This window comes from Petaurus breviceps, unplaced genomic scaffold, assembly GCF_028583685.1.
Source record: "Petaurus breviceps papuanus isolate PSGF00001 unplaced genomic scaffold, PetGlider_PUasm1.0 689, whole genome shotgun sequence".
In the NCBI taxonomy this organism is placed as follows: Eukaryota; Metazoa; Chordata; class Mammalia; order Diprotodontia; family Petauridae; genus Petaurus; species Petaurus breviceps.
In genome coordinates this window covers 6,414,829-6,426,415 of record NW_027186458.1, presented here as the reverse complement: position 1 = coordinate 6,426,415, position 11,587 = coordinate 6,414,829, and the positions used below count along the sequence as shown (strand labels likewise).

Below are 11,587 nucleotides of genomic sequence, written 5' to 3'. Positions count from 1 at the left end.
AGAGAGAGAGAGAGAGAGAGAGAGAGAGAGAGAGAGAGAGAGAGGGACAGAGACAGAGACAGAGAGACAGAGAGAGACAGAGACAGAGAGACAGACAGACATAGATAGAAAGATAGATAGATAAATGATGGATGGATGGATAAATGTGAAACAATGAAATTAATACAGGGACCTGAGAGAAGCTGGGATCGTAGATCTAATGCTGGAAGAGACCTCAGGAGACACCTAGGTCAGTGCCCTCCTTGTACAGAAAAGGAAACTGAGGCACAGAGAGTGGAAGGGGCTTGTCCAGGGTCACACAGATAGCAAGTGGCTGAGCTGGGGTTTGATTCTAAGTATGAGTGGGCTGGTGGTGAATGCTTAACAACTGGCTGGGAGAGGATCAGGGAATACACCACTTCATGTACTTTTCAGAAGTAATCTGCTTTAACTAATCTGCTTTAACAACAGTTTCTCAACACTTACTTAAGTCTAGAAAACCAACAACACAGTCAATAAGGCTCATTTCTCAGGGAAAAAAATATATATCTTTTATGTCACTCTCTTTCTGTCACTTTCTCTGTCTCACTTTTTCTGTGTGTATGTGTCTCTCTCTGTCTCTCCCCCTTCTCTCCTCTCTGTCTTTCTCCCCTCTGTGTTTCTCTGTCTCTCTCTGTTTCTTTCTCTCTGTCTCTCTCTCCTCTAGCTCTATGACTATAACCTATGACCCACGACTGACTCATTATTTGGCTGCCTCCCCACTGTAGGTCCCATGACTTCATATCTATCTTGTCATGTATCTATTCAACTATCTGTCTGTCCATCTATCAAACTATCTATCTGTCTGTCTATCTGTCTATCTATCTGTCTGTCTGTCTATCTGTCTATCTGTCTGTCTATCTATCTGTCTGTCTGTCTATCTGTCTATCTATCTCTGTCTCTCTCTGTCTCTCTCGCTATCTGTCATCTATCCATCTGTCATATATCATGTACCTACCTATCCATCTATCCATGAATCTATCTGTCTATCTATCTATCTGTCTGTCTGTCTCTATCTATTAATCTTTCTACCCATCCATCCATCCCTACATCCATCTATCCATCATTCCATCTATCTGTGTCTCTATCAATCTAGTGATATAGATGTGTAGACATATGTAGCTATAAATGCAGATGCATACAGTCAGAGGCGTACAGATGTGTGCAGCTGTGCTGAGCTGATTCTCCTTAGTGAGTGGGATGGATATGGAGAGGCAGATATTTTTGCTTCCTCCTACATGAGCCCACAGAAGTCTCTTTCAGGTCATTTTCATGCCTGCCCATTTCCTGGAGAGAGCTGGCTCTGCTGATGAACTCCTTCCTGTGTGATTAAGCAGACTGCCTGGAGTGGTGGAGAGAGCCCAGGCCTGGGAGTCGGAGCCCTGGATCCTAGGACCTCAGGCAATGCACTTAGCTTCTCATCATGAGATGAAATATCATGACTATCATGAGATGAAAGGCTTTGGAACAATGGCTAACAAGTCCCACTAACATTACAAAGTACTTCAAGGTTTGCAAAGCACTTTACCAATATCATCTTAACCTTCTTATAACTACCCTAGGAGGTAGACGCTATCATGATCCTCATTTTTACAGATGAGAAAGTTGAGGCAGGCAGAAGTAAAGTGACTTGCCCAGGGTCACACAGCAAGTAAGTTTCTAACTTCAGGCCCAATGTTCTATCCACTGAACCCCCTGGCTGCCCTAGGTCACCTCTGCTGCCCCATTCAGATGCCAAATTCTACCTGTTCTTATCTTTAAAGAAATTGGTGGGTCTGATTCTCTAAGCCTACTAATCAGAAAACGCAGGCTCATGATTTTTTTAATTGCCACAGAAATGGGTGGTTTCTGCCCTATTTATTTCTTTGGTTAGGGTCTATGATTTCACAGGCATGGGGTATTTTCAGCATGGGAACTCTCTTCGCTGGTTAAGATTGCCTTCTAAGCTCATAGGTTTAGGGCTGGAACGGACCTCCCAGGCCATCCTCTCTCTCTCATTTTCCCTCTCATTCCAGATGAGGACATTGAGGTCAGAAATGAAGTGTCTTGTTCACAGCTGGGAAATAGCAGAGTTTTGATTCAAACCGGGTCCTCGACCCTAACTCCATCACTGCCCCCACTTCACTGACTCCTCACCAGTGCTGCTAGCATTCTCTGTCTTCAAGAGGTAGGAGATGAGAGAGTAAGCCTCTTGAGGGCAGGGAATAACTCTTGCTTCATTTTGGATCCCCAGCTCTTAGTATAGCCCATGGTCGGCACTTGATATATTTAGTGACTGACTAAGCCATCTAGGGGCATGAGAAACCCAAGGCATCGCTCCCAATCACAGAGGTAATGGGAGTCAGAAGTGGGGTGGTCTCAGGGGAAATGAAGAGAATTTCTTCTACCTACCAATTATAGGATTGGCGCTGAAATTTCAAGGAACTCAGGCATTAATTAGCTCAGTGAAATTTCATAATTTTTCAGGTTAAAAAATTGCCCAACCCTCCCTTTTATGGCTGAGTAAATTAAAACTTGGGTAACTAGGTGACCCAATGGATAGAGTGCTGGGCCTGGAGTCAGGAAGACCTGAGTTCAACTCTAATCTCAGACACTTCCTGGCTGTTTGACCCTGGGCAAGTCATTTAATCTTGTGTGCCTACGTCTTCTCATCTGTCAAATAAGCTGGTGAAGGAAATGGCAAGCCACTTCAGCGTCTTTGCCAAGAAAACCCCAAATGAGGTCACAGTCAGACACCACTGCAATGACTGAATAAAAAATTGAAACCAAGAAAGAGGAACCAGGAGTTCTAAGATCAGACAAAGTGAGGCGGGATTCCAGCCAATATTCTTTGTGCTATCTAACCTTGTAGGTATGACTGAGGGAGGAGGCTGACCTGGGCTAAGTCACCATCCAGTTCATTCTCATCTAAATGAATGAGGTGGAGGAGGAGCTTCTGAGGTCCCTTCCAGCTCTGGAACTTGGTCTCTGACTAACACTGGTGATTGATTCATTCCCTGGCATGTTATGAAATGCTACACAAATGTTAAGTTCTATTAGCATGTTGTCAGAGTAGGGAGAGGGAGTGGACCTGGGAACTCAGGGCCAGAGAGAACTCCCAGGATGAGAAAATGCCCTCAACCATGGTGGCGTCTTGGACACTGAGGGCCACACAGCCATGTAACGCCAAGCACTAGCAACTTCCGAGGTTCAGATTACAAGCATAGCAAACTCTCTATTTATTCAGTAACAAATTAAGGCAAAACATTCACAGAAAAGGGAAAATCAAAATACTGGGTAACTCAATCACTTAGCTAGTCCTCAATTCAATCACAAAGTATAAAGTCAAAGTATTCCACCCCTGGGAAGTACATTCATTTAGTCAATCACAAAATCTCTCTTCTCAAGTGGAGATTAGTTTCCAATCATAAACAACGTGCATTCATTTGGTCCGGCACAAAGCACAAAGGACAAAAGTTTTCCACCCCTGGATCACAACTGAATTACAACACCATCCATCACGACCAAGCATCCTCTCCAGAGGCAGTGGAAGGCCATCCACCCCTAGGTCACAGTTAGGTTACAATATCATCACAGCATTCAATACCCCAAGAGAGGTCTTTTCTTCATCTTGACCTGAGGCAAGTTCTCAGCAGTTTCTGTTCCTGGGAAGACACAGCTTGACAAAGACATGATAACAAACATACACAGTGCCAGTGTCCTCATCAATTCACTCTTTCTGTGAAATCAACCTAGACCCAACAACAAGGTCTGAGGAATCAACACAAGTTATCAGTACAGTCCTGAGACCCCTGAAAACATCAGCAAGACCTTCCTCCAGGATTTCTGTAAACATACAACAAGAAAATCCTCCTTCAGGGCTTCTGAACCAACAGCAAGGTTCCAGAACCTCTGCAACAACAGCACTGTCCTTTACCAGTGGACAAATATGGCAAAACAACATCAAAACAGACAGAACAAATACCAGCACCACAGTCATGTGTCCTCAGTCCTTGGCAGCTCCAGGTGGCAGCTCTCAAAGTCCTGGTCAGCTCCAACTGGTCCTTAGCAGTCCGGGTGGCTTCGGCTGGCAGTTCTCTCTCTCTCTCTCTCTCAGCATCTCTGGCCCTCAGCAATTCTCTCTCTCTCTGCCTCCACAATGCTGCTCCCAAAAGTTCTTCTGCCTCTCTCTGCTTGGACCTTTCTATCCATGGCACCAGCTCTTCCCAGTGTAGCCCCTCTCTTCAGGTCAACAAGTCTATCCCACAAGTGGGATTCACAAGCTCTGGGTCTTAACCTGAAAACCAAGCCAATACAGGGGGATCTTTAAATTCCATTACCATTACAAGCCAGCATGGATCAAAAGCAAGACTTGAACTCAGGTCTTCCTCCTCCAGCAATCTGTCCACTACACTTTGTGGAGAGGTCAGCTGTGTGTGTATGTGTGTGAGTGTGTGTTCGCATGTGAGTGTGTGTGTGTGTGGGCATGCACCCCCAGGTGAGGCCCTCAGGGTTTACACAAAAGGACTCCAGACTGACTTTGTGTTCAGTTACCTGCTTTTCTCTCATACTGCCCATCATTAAGTATTGTTGCTTAAAGTATACTTAGTGTTTGGTAAGTAATTACATGAGGCAGTTAGGGGGTGCAGTGGATAGAGAGCCAGGCCTGGAATCAGGAAAACGCCACCTCTTCCTAAGTTCAAATCTGGCCTCAGACATTTACTAGCAGTATGACCCTGGACAAGTCACTTTACCCTATTTGCCTCAGTTTCCTCATTCTGGCCAGACCTGGAGCCAGGAAAGCCCAAGTTCAAGTCCCTCTCAGGCATCTGCTGGTTGTGTGGTTCTGAGCATCACTGGGCTTCTGCCTGTCCCAGTTTTTCCATCTGTAAAATGGGAGTAGTGGCAGCCTCTGCCTCCCCTGGTTATTATGAGGATAAGCTGAGATGGTGTGTAAAGTGCTTGGCACACTTTAAAGCCTTGCATAAGTGCTGGAGGTTATTGACTAGGATCTAGGACTATGGCTAGGGGAGTAAGATATTCTTGCTTTCTCTCCTACCCTGGACTTCCAGTCAAGCCTTTCTTGCCTTCTGAATTCCCACCTGTCCTTTGGAGGCCAACTCAGATGAACAGGAGGACTCTGATTCTGAGCTTGCTGCAGAGCTCAAGTCTGGCTCAAGTCTTATACCTGTGGAGAGCTGAGGCCCAGAAAGGACAGGGCACCGGCCTGGGGCCACAGGGCTCAGAGGGGAATGACCCTCGATTTGAGTGCAGGCACTCTGGGTCTGGGTCCTGAGGTCTACACTACCCTGCCCCCCCACTCCATGAAGCTCGACAAGCTTGGCACTCCATCAGAGGTGGCCTCGGGTGGTGATGAGCTCCCCACCTTTGAGCCTTTGAGGTCATGCTGGATCCCCCTTGGGCATGGATTAAATTAGATCCAGGCTGCAGAGGTCTTTCTGATTCTCAAAATCTATGAGTTCATGAGTGCCAGAACCACCGTCAGAATCACCCAGATTTCCTTCCTGGCCTGACTGGGATTTTCTGTGACCCTGGGGAAGTCAGTAGACTTTTTCAATACTCAGTTTTCTTATCTGCAAAATTGGGATAATAATCCTTACAGAATAGAATTGTTATGATACTCAAATGACCCAAAGTGTTTTGCAAACCTTAAAACACCATAGAAATGCCAGTTGCACAGTGACATTGTGTTGCACATTTATTATTGTGAATAATTGTTGATGAATGTTCACTTTTTTTTTGGAGGGGGGAAGGCAGGGCAATGGGGTTAAGTGACTTGTTCAAGGTCACACAGCTAGTAAGTGTTAAGTGTCTGAGGTCGGATTTGAACTCAGGTCCTCCTGACTCCAGGGCTGATGCTCTGTTCACTGCACCCGCTAGCCTCCCCAGAGTGTTCACATTTATTGAGAGCATGGGTGATGAGGTGTGAGTGTGGGCCAGTCTGCTGCACTCACAGATTTCTGCCCATGCCCGTCATGCCCACAAACACACCAGCCCCTCTAGGACTGAGCAATGAAGAGAGGAGTCAGGAAGCGGCAGGAAAGTACCAGAGACTGGGTCCACATTGGAATCTGCTGAGGGAGGGATCGCTGTGCTGGTGACCGGCCCCTCGTCTGCTCTAGCATATGGTGTTAGAGTTAAGCAGCTGATACCATGTCAGAGACGGACAGATGGGTGAGATTTTAGAAGTCATCAACGCACACTCCTCCATTGTACAGATAAAGTGACTGAGGCCAGAGAGGTTGGTCATCTGCTCAAGGTCACCCAGGGAGTGAGAGGTCTGGAGGCTGCAGACCCAGCTTCAAGTCTGACATCTGACAACCAATGCCTTTCTGACTTTAGGAAAGCTGTTTGTCTCCTGGGACTCAGTCTCCTCGTCTGTAGAGAGTGACTTTGGGGGATGGGAGTGAGGGAGCAGGCATGGGGAAGGAGGCTTATGCAATGACTGGTGGGGGCTCAGAGCCGTGGGGAGGGGCAGATCAAGCCCTTCCCAGGGCTAGTGCAAGGGTCCCCAGAAGCAGGGCTGAGGCTGGGCCTGGATCCTGAGAGACCAAATCCAGGTGGAAACACACAGATGGGTAGCTAACTCTCTTGCTGCTATAAGATCAAGCAAAGCCCAGGCTTCTCGGTTTTATAACTCCTCAAATGAAGAGAAAAAACATTCAGTGAAAGAGTTTTTTGAAAGTTAATTCCTGTTTAGGCAGCCCAGAGGCTTCTCCCAGAAGGTAACTGGTCATTATATGATGGACGTGTCATAAATTTGGGACAATTATGCAATCAGGATTATAATGGCTCAGGATGAGATGGGATTGAGGGCCTGGAAGGACTAGAGAGAGGAGCTAACGAGGTGGAGGGGGGGAGGGGGCCGCGAGCTTGCCCAGTGGCTCTGGCAGAGGGGAGGGGAAGGGGCCGCAAGCTTGCCCAGTGGCTCCTGGTGGAGGGGAGGGGAGGAGGCCACGAGCTTGCCCAGTGGCTGCTAGAGGAGGGGAGGGGGCTGCGAGCTTGCCCAGTGGCTCTGGCGGAGGGGAGGGGAAGGGGCCGCAAGCTTGCCCAGTGGCTCTGGCAGAGGGGAGGGGAGGGGGCTGCGAGCTTGCCCAGTGGCTCTGGCAGAGGGGTGGGGAGGGGGCCGCGAGCTTGCCCAGTGGCTCTGGCAGAGGGGTGGGGAGGGGGCCGTGAGCTTGCCCAGTGGCTCCCAGACAAAGAGGAACAAAGCCAAGTCAAGTCTCCTTCCGTCCCATGGCCTGTGACACAGGGCAGAAAGCTTGGAATCAAGGGAAGGATTTCCAAGGGTGGGGGTGCTTTGGTTTGTTTTCACGTCAGCACTCACATAGCTCCCAGAAACCAGAGGAAGGAAGTCACGGGAAGGAACAAGGCCCCAGGCTGTGCAGTAGGTATGCTGGAGGAATCATTCCAAGGGCCCAGCCTGGGACCAGCATGCACTGGGGACCCTGCCAAAGTGCCGGGAGGAACAGAGGGGAGGGGCTTGGGAGCTGCAGCAAAGGCCAAAGGAACCAGCATGTAAAATGGTCTACCAGAGGTACCTGGGGATCCCGAGTTTCTGGCGTGGATTATGCCCCCCGTGCCTTTCCGCGTGGCATCCTAGGATCACAGAATGTCCCAGCTGGAAAGAATCTGTTTTTCAGTTTTGTCCAACTCTCCATGACCCTGTGGACTGGACTGTCTGGCAAAAGTACTGGAGTGGTTTGCCACTTCCTTCTCCAGTGGATGAAGGGAAACATATGTGAAATGACTTACCAAGGGTCACACAACTAGTAAGTGTCTAAGGCTAGATTTGAACTCAGGTTTTCCTGACTCCTGGCCTTGGCCTCTATCCACTCAGCCACCTTGGAAATGATCTAATCCAGGGACTTTTAACCTGTCTTCTGTCCTGGTTCCTTTTGTCATTCTGGTAAAGTCCATATACCTCTCCTCAGAATAATGTTTTGTTTTGTTTAATTCACAGCTGGACAAAATGCTAAATTGCAATTAGGGGTTAGTGAAAATAAAGGTGCATTCTTTCCCATCCACATCCACCAACTCCTGAAATGTGGGTGTGTGGATCTAGGAGCATGTTGAGAAATGTTTAACAACCAGCTCCCTGGTGGAGTTTGAAGCGTTATCATTTTCTCTACCACTTGTTTGGACAATTGACAATAAGTTGAGCTCTGATTTGTAGCACCAGCCCATTTCCAAGGCTCAGACTGAAGATTTACCTGTCCCAGGCACAAGCAGGTCTAATCGGCCTCCAGCACCCCCGTGGGGGTGGGAAGGGAGCCCAAGTAGAGCCAGTCCAGCTTCCTCCTTTGACAGATGAGGAAAATGAAGGCCCAAGAGGAAAGCAGCCTTGGCCAAGGTGACACAGACAGTCCAACTCAGTCTGCCCAATGTACAGCGAACAGAGGGGGCTGACAGAAGGGACTGTCACCAATGGGGAGGCTGCCACTTCCCTTTCCAAACTCCCTTGTAGCTAATGAAGGGCATCTTTGTCTCAAGAGTGATCATGTGGGGCCTCGAATGCAGGGTCTGAGAGAGGGGCTACCCCTGCTGGCAATCTCCTGGGCTCAAAGATTCAGAGCTGGGAGGAACTCTGTAGGATCTCCAGTCCACCTCTATTTTATAGATGAGAATATTGAGACCCAGAGAGATGAAGTTATTCATCCACGGTCTCAGCTAGGAAATGACTAGGCAGGATTTGAACTCAGCTCCTTTGGCACTGAATGCTGCATTCTCCACTGTCCTACACTGCCTTCTCATTGTATCTGAAGAGCCTGTGTTGGTTTTCACTGGCAATGAGCCAAGGGATTGCCTGTTTTTACCTTTATTTTGCCCCAAGGAGGATAGACCTGATACCATTGCAAAGGGGGTCCACAACATTGTCCATCCTGAGGAGCCCCGCTTCACACTACCCACTGCCTCCCAAAGTCAGTGAGAGTTATGAGTGCAGACCCCCATTATGAGCTCACACTGTCTTCTACTCATACCCAGCACCACTGATGACTCATAGAGCCAGAAGGGATTTGTTGCTGTTGTCATTTGCAGTCATGTCTGAGTCTTTGTGGCCCCATTTGGGGTTTCCTTGTCAGAGATACTGGAGTGGTTTTGACATTTCCTTCTCCAGCTTATTTGACAGATGAGGAAACTAAGGCAGACAGGGCTAAATGACTTGCCCAGGGTCACACAGCTAGTCATTGTCTGAGGGCAGATTTGAACTGATTTCTTCCTGATTCCAGGCTGGCTTCTCTATCCACTGAGCCATCTTACCGCCCTAACCCTAACCCTAGCAGCCCAGAACAGGGAGTGTTCCATGAGACTTTAGCTCATGCACATGAGGCATGGGGATATCATCTTTCTGAGGGTTGGAAAGCCCAGGTTCTCCAGGGGAATCGATTAGATGAAGTCTGAGGCCATCACCCGTTATTACAAAGATGACTTTTAGCCCTTTCAGGCTTACAGATTTTAAAAAGATTTTTTTTTTAAGTCCCAAACCTTGAACCACCAGCCATGAACTGGTTTGGTTCTAGAGCTGTCTTCCCCCTGTCCAAAGCTCTTAAGGGCTGAATGACCCCAGCAGCTCATCGGCGGTGCTGGTGCCCCGTGAACGCACCTGACTGCAGTTATTTTCAATGGGTGATCTAATCTCACCGAGATGCCTTCCCAGCCATGAGTGTGAGGAAATAGATAATAGAAGGGGCCTATCACTTACCAGGAAGCACTAAGATGTGCATTGTTCAGGCCCTACATGGCGACTGGCAGGGACTCAGCTCCGTGGGGCCCGGGCATCAGGTCGGTTCACTCAGAAGCTGAAAGCCTTGGTGGCTTTCCGATGAGTAGAGGCTTATTAAAGTCATAACCAGGGCATGGCAAAGGGAGTCGTGCCTAGGGCAGTCATATTTAGAGGCCATTCCTAGTGCTTGGAGTCCTTCAGTAAAAGAGAAACAAATGAACTGGACAAGGATGATTAGTTAAAATAAGGAGCTACAAGGTGGTCCATTCCCCTCCCCCCACCCGCCCCGACCACACCCCAGATGACCTCCTTCCGGCCCCAGCCCTCTCTTACCTCTATTCCTCCAGCACGGGCTAACTGAACTGGGGGCACAGTCACGTGTGCCAGAAAAGTCAAAAGTCAAAACTGAGACCCAGAGAAACCGACTTGGGAGCCCTAAGGGACCTTTGAGTACAGGCGTTCTTACTTGTTATCCACAGAGAGTGGGGGTTCGTTACCTGGTGCCCCCAGGGTCCATGGTTATATTTGAGGGGCTTGGTGAAATTGGATGGGAAGCAATTGCCTCTTTATTTTCACTGACCTCTGTTTCCTTTGAAATACTGTGTGCTTTATTTTCTGCATTTAAAAGCTTTATTCTGGGAAGGGCTCCATGGGTTTCCCCAGGCGGCTCAAGGGGCAAGACCTCTGAATTTAGTCAAAATGCCTCATTTTGTATAATAAGACATCAAGGTTCAGAGAGGTCGTGACTTGCCCGAAATCACACAGGTGCTCAGCAGTTTCTACACGGCTGAAGATCTGCAGGGGCTGTCAGAAATCCCTACATTTCATCAGGAATTCATCTAGAGTAGGAGTTCCTAATCTTTTCTGTGTCATGGAAACCCCTTAACTGTCTGGGGAAGTCTATGAACCCCTTCTTAGAATTGTGTTTCTTAAATGTATAAAATCAAATGTGTAGGATCACAAAGGAAGTCAGTTATGCTGAAATGAAGTTCCCAATGTGTTTTAAAAAACAAGTTCACTAGGCCAAAAATAAGAACCCCTGATCTAGCCCAGTGGAAAATCCTCAAAGGGAGAAGCTGGAAATCCAACCATCTAACATCTGCTCTTGACCATCAATCACCCAGCAAAGGAGAGATAGAAATGGGCTCTGAGTGTCTGAGGGCAGCGGGTGGTACAATGGACAGCACTCTGGCGGAGCTTTGATGTTGCCTGACTCTACACCTCCTTCCTCCCCACACATAGAGGCACACATCAGAAAATTTAAACCCTTGTGAATATTCACCACATGACTTAGTTGTTCCTTAATCTGAGAATGTTTCTCTTAACCATTTTTTCATTTTAAAAATAAATTTTTGTAGGTTTTTACACCATCTACAATTTCCAAGGTAGCTCGCCCCCTTCCCAGAAGTAATTTTTAAAAGCCTTTTTTAAAAAGTTCAGCAAAACTAACACAGTGAAAAATTCTGACATTGTCCATGTTTCACATCCATAGTCCTCTGCAAAGAAGAGAATCGCCTTTTCATAACTCTACTTTGGGGCCAGGCTTTCTAATCCATTTTAAAATTATGTTTTTGGTTATTAGTCTGAGTTTCCCATAGAAGGTTGGAACAGAAGCTTCATTGGTGAGTCACACCCAACCTGATTCCCCTTCCAATGAAGAAAATGAAGGGGTTTTACTCTCTTTTGTAGTGGGGGGGAGGGGGCGTGAGGAGTTCTGCTGAACAGGAAACCAGAAGAATAAGTCACTGCTTGTTGGAATCACAAGAGTTTAGAAACATACTCACAGCTTCTAAAATCCAACAGGAGGGAGAGAGAGAGAGAGAGAGAGAGAGAGAGAGAGAGAGA

General features: G+C 47.7%; 1 protein-coding gene across 5 annotated transcripts in view; it reads left to right on the top strand.

Annotated features, from left to right (window-relative positions):
- Nucleotides 1-11,587, top strand: part of MYOZ2 (myozenin 2) — a 45,954-nt gene that overhangs the window by 4,511 nt on the left and 29,856 nt on the right. The window lies entirely within an intron of this gene.